At 40.1% G+C, this 9,301-nt stretch overlaps 1 protein-coding gene across 2 annotated transcripts in view; it reads right to left on the bottom strand.

The window, feature by feature from the left end:
* The window catches only part of Ahi1 (Abelson helper integration site 1), a 183,112-nt gene that overhangs the window by 30,434 nt on the left and 143,377 nt on the right, over positions 1 to 9,301 (bottom strand). The window lies entirely within an intron of this gene.

Raw genomic sequence — 9,301 nt, 5'->3', positions numbered from 1 at the left:
TCTATTAAATTTAATGGTTCTTTTTTTTGAGACAAGGTCTCCTTATATAGTTCATGCTGGCCTTGATCTCACTATGTAGCCCAGGCTGGCCTCAAACTCACAGTGATGCTCCTGCCTCAGCCTCCTGAGTGCTAGGACTATAAGTATGCGCCACTGTGCCCATCTCAAACAATGGTTTTTAACTGGAAAGCAGTGTGTTATTTTGACCTCCCTGGGGAAATCTGGAATTGTCTGTACAATGCATTTTTAACTATCATGACCAGGAAGAGGTGCTTCGGGCATCTTGTGGATAATGTAGCTGCTGATGCTGCTAGATGTCCTAGAATGTACAACATTATTTCTAATGACCAAATGCCAACAGTGCTGAAGAGAAGAAATCTTGAAGTACAGAGGTTGACAAAACAAGAGAACAGTAGAGTTGGGCTGTCAGAGAACTTCCAGAAAAAGGTCACACTGCTTGTCAAGTCAGAAGACATGGCACTGATAATAATTCTGCCACTATCTAAAAGAAATTTATGACAATGGTTACTGGCAAGTTCCTCTATCACATCTTTACATCTGTAATAGATTTTAGGAGAAAAGTTACTGACATTTAGGTTATCCTCTGAAAAATATCATTATGAAAAGAAAATACCATGCTTTTTTTTTTTTTTTTTTTTGAGACAAGGTCTTGCAATGGTGTCCGGGCTAGTTTCAAACTCATGAGCTCAAGTGATCTCTTCTCAGGCTCCTAAGCAGCAGGGCAAATACCGTGTTATTTATACCACACAGTCCTTAGAGTCACTGTCAGACAGTGCTGGGCCAAAGAGAACACTGGTTTGACCCCGTGTAACACCACTTTTTCATATGCGTAGATTTAGCCATCATTCATAGCTGTACCACTCTGCCGGCCCCTAGACTGAGTTTTTATGGAAGATCTGTATAAGAAAATGAGATCTGAGCTCAGAGGAAGGAATTAGGGTTGGCTACTGTAAAATAGAGAAACAACCTTCACTGTAGGTTGCGCCTTCAGGGCCTGTGGGAATTGTCTAGGTGCTACCCCAGGCCGGAAAAGCTGAGAAGACAAGCAGCCCGCAGGGTCTCACTGCTGAGTCAGAGGGCCGGGTGCCAATGCAACGGGGAGGCTCAGGGGTGAACGGCAAAGGAGGAGGAGCGGCAAAACTGACACTGGGCCTCCCACACAGTCCAGACCCTGGGGTCCCTTTCAGGGCAGGGGAGATGCTCTGTGGACCTCTGAGCAGGGCCTTCCTTGTTGAGAGTGGAATGTGGTTGGGAGGGGACCCACACTGACTCTACTGTCACATCACTGTCACATCCCCACCTATTCACTGTGTGGGACTGCTCTAAACTCAAGATTAAAGATATTTAAAAATATAAATAACATTTACATGATATCTGCCGATCTATCTATCTATCTATCTATCTATCTATCTACCTATCTATCTACCTATCTATCTATCTATCTGTCTTTCTATCTTTGTGGTAAGGGGGTTTGAACCCAGACTCATCCGTGGGAGGCAAGTGCTGTATCACTGTGTTATGTCCTCAGTCTGAAACTAATTATTTTTGTTAAAATAGTTGTTGTAAATTATTAAAACAAATTATAGGTAAAGAAAAAAACATCAGTGCTGTCTGAAGTGAAATTCTTCATGGAATACAGCAAACTAAGTACTTTAGCTTTAATTTACTTATCAGGTTAAGATTTTTTTAGATTAGTTTTAGCACTATCCTTGCTATATATTGTTAGTTTTGATTTATTTTTCTTCAGATAAAGGAAGAAAACTTCAAATATTACTGAAACTTTAAAGCAAATCAGCCAGGCATGGTGGCACATGCCTACAATCCCAGCACTTGGAAGGCTGAGGCAGGAGGATGGCCATGAGTTTGAGGCCAGCCTGGGCTACATAGTGAGTTCAAGGCCAGCCTGAACTACATAGCAAGACCCTGTCTCAAAAAATACAAATCATCACTACTGTAAATCTGCTGGACGACACAATAATAAAAATAGTATTATTCCTATGATGAAGAATAATTTAGATTCACTCCTTCTAAAGGAACAGTTAAATGAATTTGATTTCTGCATAAGGTGACTTTTGAAAATATAGTGTTACACAGCACGATTATTAGATACTCTGAAGACTGAAAGCAACCTATCTACTGCCTGCTGTTTTTCCAAGAGGTTGATATAACTACCAATGCAAAATTTTATATGGATATGTGTGTGGCTGGAGGAGGAACTACTATGGAATTATCTGATGATTTGGGTTCTCTGTTCTTGTTTTGGACCAGACAAGAAAACAGCTGTTTCTGAATATAACCAGCATGTACTTTGGCTTAGGAGCTAATCCTTTTGAATTCAGCCCGTCTGTTCTTATAGATTCTGCGTGCTTAGTGAAACAATGAAAACAGTTAAAACAATCACATAAAGATGAGTTACGGTAGATATTCATATGATTATCTTGGAATAGCAAAACCAGTAATTATTATTCACTTAATGAGCTTTTAGAGGACAGAGGCAAATATCACAGTAACTGTTTCACATTTTAAGAAATAATCTGACATTCTTATGTGTAATTATCACTCTACATTGGGCAACTGCATAAAAATACAGTTGTGTCAATGTCATAACACTTTTAGGAAGTAGATGGTATTTTTCAACTTTGGTTTTGATTTTTGCAAATAAAAAAACAAAATAATATTTTCAGGAATTAAAAAAAATTGAGCATAAAAGAAAACTGGACATTTTAATAATCTAAAAGTATCTGAAAGTAGAATTTTCTGTGTCAAGAAAAGATGTCTAAGATACATTAATAAAAAATTAAGTATAAAGCTAGTTTCATAAAAATAGATCAATATGAATAAAGGTATGTATGTTCATAAACGGAGAGATACTTTTGGAAGGATATGCAAGAAACTGCTAAAATGAATATGATTATTAGCAGTAAGTAATACTTATTTACATCTCACACTATTCTGTACGGCTGAATTTTTAACACTACGAGTATATATTACTTTTACAGTGGAACAAATTAGGGCTGGGGATTATAGCTCAGTGGCGTAAGCACCTGCCTGGCAAGTGCAAGGTCTCAGTTTGACTCCCAGTACCAATAAATAAATAAATAAATAAATAAAGTGAAACAAATTAAAAAATTTTTAAGTAATCCCCCCCAAAGAGTCATATTGGTTAATAATAGACTAAAAAGCCTAGAAACAAATAAGTTCCCAAATACAAACAAAAAATGAAAGCAAATTTTTTCAAGCTTTTAAGTTTCTTCCTGGTAGCACAAATACTCTATTCTGTTTTTCAGATGACAATTGGCAGCATATTTCCACGGAATGAGCCTGGAGAGAGCATCCCCCTCCTCCCATCCCCGTGTCCTACAAGTGGTTACTGATTTGTCTGGGGAATCTCTGGTCTGTTATGGAGAACAACACAAGCCTTGCCCCCTCCTCCTAGAGTGCAAGAGCCAGCAGCAAACAATGCTGTTACCTGCTAATATTTCAATGGGCCGCAGGAACTGCTGGAAGGTACCTGGTACAATGAGCAACAGAGCAGGTGTGTTCCACTAGGAAGAATTTGTAAGATGCGGCAGCTGCCAAGCCATTAAAAGGTACAATGTACTTCTTATTCTATAGTTTGAATAGAAACACTTCTAAAAAAGAAAGAAAAACAGTTGAGATTTCTCTATTTCTTTTCCCCCCTTAAAAGTATAGGGGATACAGCAGGGTGCAGTGGTATGCACTGCAGTACCAGGTACTTGGGTGGCTGAGGCAGGAGGATGGCTTGAGCCTGGGCAGCATAGTGAGACCTTGTCTCAAAAAGTAAGGAAAAAAAACACAAAATAAAAACAAAAAAACCCCAGAGAATATAATTCTTAGAATTTCCACATGAAGAAGGGCAGAACAAAACAAACATAAAACTGGAATTTTAAAAACTATTGAGTGGGGTGTGGTGGCACATGCCTGTAATCCCATCACTCAGGAGGCTGAGGCAGGAGGACTGGCCAGCCTGGGCTACAAAGTGGGTTCAAGGCCAGGCCAAACTGCATAGTGAAACCCTGTCTCAAAAAGACAAAATAAAAATAAAACAAACAAACAAAAACAAACAAAAAACCACCAAAAAAACTACTGTGACACAAACCCCAGGTAACTATACAGGTAATAACTGTGCCACTGACAGGACAGTGAAAGGACAAAGGTACTGGTCTGAGAAGATGGAGCTTCCATGCTTTAATTAGCAGTGTCATTCTGAGTGGATTTCTCATAGCTTTTTGGATCTTACTTCTTCATCTGTAAAAAATGAAGGACTTGACTAGATTTGCCAGTGATGAGCTCTAAGATATTTTCTTGGGCACTAATTCTATAATCCTCTAAACTTAGACCCTTCACAATCCTAGCCATTTATCAGGGACTACTTTTTGCGTTCTTTAGAAAAAAAATCTTACATATGATAAACAAGACTTGCACATGAAATTAAACATCTGATAGACTTTGTGGTAGGGTTATAAGACAAGCTGTTGATAAAAATCAAACCATCTATACTTTGGTAAAGGAACTAAACTTAAGAAATGCAGCTAGCTGGGCGCTAAGGAAGCTCAGTTTCACATTTCTCAATGGGTGGCTGTTAGCTTCGTGATTCAGAGTGTACCTAATAATCACATGGTGCTATCCTAGGAGGAGAAATATATGCAGGATTCCATTATTAGTTTTATGGCAGCAGGGACAGTGTCCTTGGCCTTGTGCATGGCAGACAAGTGCTCTATCGATGAGCTACACACTCACTGAGCCCCTTACTCCAATACATGGGTTCTGAGAAAGGAGATTAAATGATAGTCTACAGGCCATGGGGATACAGCCCAGATTCAATGCCCTGGATCAGGGGAGTAAGGAGCCCAATTAAAGCTCTATCTCCCCCAGGAGAACTTTACTCTTTATTTGTCTAAGTGGATTTTTCTACTCTGCAACACTTTTGCTTTACTTAACTTTACCATTATTTTTTACTGTATTGGAGATCAAACCACCTGCTTTACTACTAAGCTACCTTCCAGCCCAGTCCTTTTTTAGTTTAAAAATTATTTTATATTGCATGTGTATAAATTCCATGAGAATTATTAGAATAGGATTAGGTACCAGTGAATTAGCTTGAAGCAGACCTCTAGGGTCAAGCAGGCTATCTGAAGAACCAGTCTGCTAGGAGGAACATAAAGATATGTCCAAAGCAATGAGATCAGTCTATAAGGGAACAATGACACACAATTAAAAAAATTATAGTCTGAACCAAGAATAGGAGGCAGTGAGTCCATCTAAGTAGAGAGGTGGGACAGACAGTGAGAACTTGGGAGTCTTGGAAGCAAATAAGGGGCTCTCATCCTAAGGAACATCAGAAGATGAAGGGCAATTTCACAGGTAGCCAGTAAGAGACCAGAGTTCCTTTCATCTCCTCTGGCTGAGGCAGAATTTGCAGGTACTGGATAGGAATACACTCAGAAGAAGGGGTTGGTCAGCCTCAATACCATGGTCAATATGATGGTCAGGGAAGTCAGCAAATCACTACAAGTAAAGGCTGCACCTTTCACAGTGTCTCAGAATTTCAGAAATGGACTAAAATCTTAGCTATTACAATGATTATGCATGGCAACGTTATAAATGTTTATACTGCATTAATTCCTTAGGTGATTAATTCCTTGGCCAAGTTTGAGATCTCCGCTCTAACACAATAATTTAGGACATCAGCTCTTGTTTCAACCAGTTTCCTGTTCATTCCAATTCTGTTATTGCTCTGGAGCTTTAATGTTCAAGAGTATAAGCTGCCCAACACTCTGGGGTTCTAGCTCCTTGGTGAGGTCAATTCTCATGTGTCCTTCAATTTTATTTAGCTCTTATGCATACTTTATGAGTTGATCTTAACGGAGAATGCTTGATATCTTAGGTACTAAGTAAGTTTCTAGCCTTAAATGCTCTAGTAGTCCCAGCTTACTGACTCCTTTACTGTGCACTTCTATGCTTCCACCCACGTCTAGGCTTCCACCTGGGCTTGGGTAGCTTACTGCAGCCTTGTAGAGAACTTGGCTTTCTAAGTCTGCCAGTCTTGTCTTGGTTTTCTAAACTCTGCAATCTGGTTGATGCTCCATAATGTACAACTCCAATGACTCTCTTACCAAGGCTATCAAGTCTCTTGCCTTCTTGTGCTTCACACATACACACACACACACACACACACACACACACACACACAGCAAACAAAAATCACCTTTTTTAGTTGCCAAGCACTATTGAAGAAAAAAAGATCCAACTACATAGACTTGTGGTATCTGGAACACAGCTCCCAGAACCACCAAGGAATCTTTTTAACATTTCCCAAATGAGGTCCCGCTCCTACTTTCCTTAGAGGTTCACATGGTCTCTCTGGCTTGAGCTCTGATTTTACTTTCCCCGCATCTTCATTAGTAGTGAGCCATGCTTTTTGTTTTGGAGAACATAGAGATAGCCTTAAATTTCTACATTTTGACTTTCTGCACTCCCAAGCACACTATCTTAGAGGAGTACTACTTTAAGTTGGCCCTGCTGGTATTTTTTCCTAGATAATTGCTTGTTTTTCTTCCAGTACCAGGAATTGAACTCACGACCTCGCGCTTGCCAGGCAGGCGCTGTGCCGCTGAGCTAAATCCCCAGCCCTCCTACATAATTTTTTGTTAAGAAGGCTGTCTTTTGCTTCTAGGTGGCTAAGCAAAATCCATTAGAAGCCAGTAGGGTCTCTGTCCTTGTAGCTGAAATAACAAAAATGTTCAAACACTGCTGAGTAGCTCCTGAGAGGCAAAATCACCATAGATTTAGAACCACTGCTCTAAGTCAAAATGCAGTGATCAACCTGGCTTTCTGATAAAAAATTTCCTGCTTCCTCCAAGGTCAACTGTGTCCTTGATGTCTGTATCCGTTATTTACTAGAACAGATTTAATAAAACGTGTGTGTGCATTCATACAAATGATTTACTTATGGCCACCTGCAGAATCAGGTGGAAGGATGCACAGTGGTCATCTGCATGCTGGAGGGCCACAGGATCCAGCTGAAGGCTGAAGGACTGAAGCTCACTGCACAGCCCAGTGTGAGTCTGTGTCAGAAACCTGAAGTCTGTGCTGGGAGCCTGAAGGAACTAGAGACAAACTTCCAAAGGCAGTGGAAAAGACAGCCATTCCTCCCAAAAAGCAATGGGAAGACTTCCTTCTTCTTTCCCTTCTTTTTTCATCCAGGCTTCAAGCCTATTGGTTGGTGCTACCTCCATCCAGCTTGAATTTTCCCTTCTCAGTTTGCAGTCTGCACGTCAGTCATCCACAGACACACCCAGAACTGTGCTCCACTTATCCAGCAGGTGCTTCTTAATCCATTCAAGTTGACACATCACAATTAACAATCACAGTGCGTTTTACTTACCTTGAATCTGTCCATTGGCTTTGTTTCCTTAGTATATGATTTTATGCATCTCTCCAATACTTAAAAAATTCTTGGATGCCAATTCTCTCTCCAGTCACAGTTTGATTATTTTTCAGTCTTCAAAGTGAAGCTCTGAGAAGACTTCCATGAGTTCATTTGCTGCAGTGCCAATCAACTTTTAATCTACCCTTTAGTCCTTGTCAATCCATAGATATAGTGCAAAACTGTCATGGTCCTCTTGATTACTAAATGTTCAGATAACCTAATGGCTAGCTTCTTTACAAACATATCCTCCTGAACTGCTCTTCTCCCCTAGCCTACATTCTGGAGCCCTACTTTTCTCTTGCTTTTTACTTTTCCTTTAATTATTCTTTCTTAAGCTTCTCCACCTTTAATTTCCCTTAATCTATTGTTCAACTGGATTCTGTCTTTGACTTTTAGATTTTGACAACCATCTTTCTGAGCTACTACCTTCATTACAAGCTTCTACTTAATGATATACGATGAATATACTAGTTTTGATTTTGAAGTTCTGCCTCTGCTCAATTTTGAATCCTGCATTTCTGTACCCTTGTGAATATTTCTATTTGAGAGTATTGAAAATATGAATACCAAAAAGATACCTAAAATTGAATTTATTTCCCAGTCCTCACTATAAATCTCCCCAAATCTTCCTGGCTGATTTCATTATTTCTGTGGCACTGCCATCTATTCAGTTATATAAGCCAGGACCTCTTAGCAAAATCTTAGATTCCAACTGCACTAATTATATCCAATTGATCACAACTCCAGACAGTAATAGGTTATATCACCTCCTTTTTTTCTCCACTAGTTCAGGTTTTATTTCCTTTTTTATGGTACTGGGGATGAAACCCAGGGCCTTGTGCATGCAAGGTAAGAGCTCTACCACTGAGCCCCAGCCCTCAGGCTTTTATATTTTATGGAGTCCTAACTAATTTCCTCACACTAGGTCAGTGGAGGTCAACCGATGACACACATGTTATTTGTTTTTCTTTTAAGGCAAATGATGTTAATGTATGAGTTTTTTTTTTCTAAATTAAAAGCTCAGTATTCAGGTTTAATTTCAGTGTTGGCACTCTGCAATAAGTGGGCTTTGGTTGCAGTTTGGGCTCTCATCTCTAAAACGTTTGCCATCACTGCACTAGGTCTTAGCTACCTTTAATCCAACCACTGTGCTGTCATTAGAATGATCTTTATAACATGCAGATCCTTTCATTTCACTCCTTCGGTTACTTCCTTCATGGACTCCCTTGTCTAGAGGGTAAATATCCATGCATTTTGGTTAGTGCAGTATACCACGCTCTCTGGGGCCTGGCTTTTGTCTTTCTTCTGTCCTTCTCTCCATTAGACTTATGCTCCCTAAACACACGTGTAACATACTATACCTTACTCAAGTTGTTCCCTCTGCTAGAATGCTTTTATGCTAAAGTCACCTACTTAGTACACACTTTTTTATATTACAGCCTCAGGCAAAGCATTTTCTCTTCTGGGAACTTCCTGGATGTCCCTAGGGAAGATGTGTCCCCCTGACGTACTGTGTACACATCTCCATTTCAGTTCTGGTCACAGGCTACTGTACTTGCTGGCTTACAGGTGTCTCACTCACAAGCTCCTATGCTCCTTAAGGATAAAGGCCTTGTCTACTGTCAGTGGGAACTAAAAGACTGCTTGGCATGGAAGAACTCAATAAATATGTGCTGAGCGGGGCATGGCGGTGCACGCCTGTAATCCCAGCACTCAGGAGGCTGAGGCAGGAGGATCCCTTGTGAGTTAGAGACCAGCCTGGGCTACAAAGTGAACTCAAGGCCAGCCTGAACTGCATAGCGAGACCCTGTCTCAAAAAGACAAAAA

This window comes from Chinchilla lanigera, unplaced genomic scaffold (genome assembly GCF_000276665.1).
Source record: "Chinchilla lanigera isolate Chin_1 unplaced genomic scaffold, ChiLan1.0 scaffold00038, whole genome shotgun sequence".
In the NCBI taxonomy this organism is placed as follows: Eukaryota; Metazoa; Chordata; class Mammalia; order Rodentia; family Chinchillidae; genus Chinchilla; species Chinchilla lanigera.
This window is presented reverse-complemented; position numbering and strand designations above follow the sequence as displayed.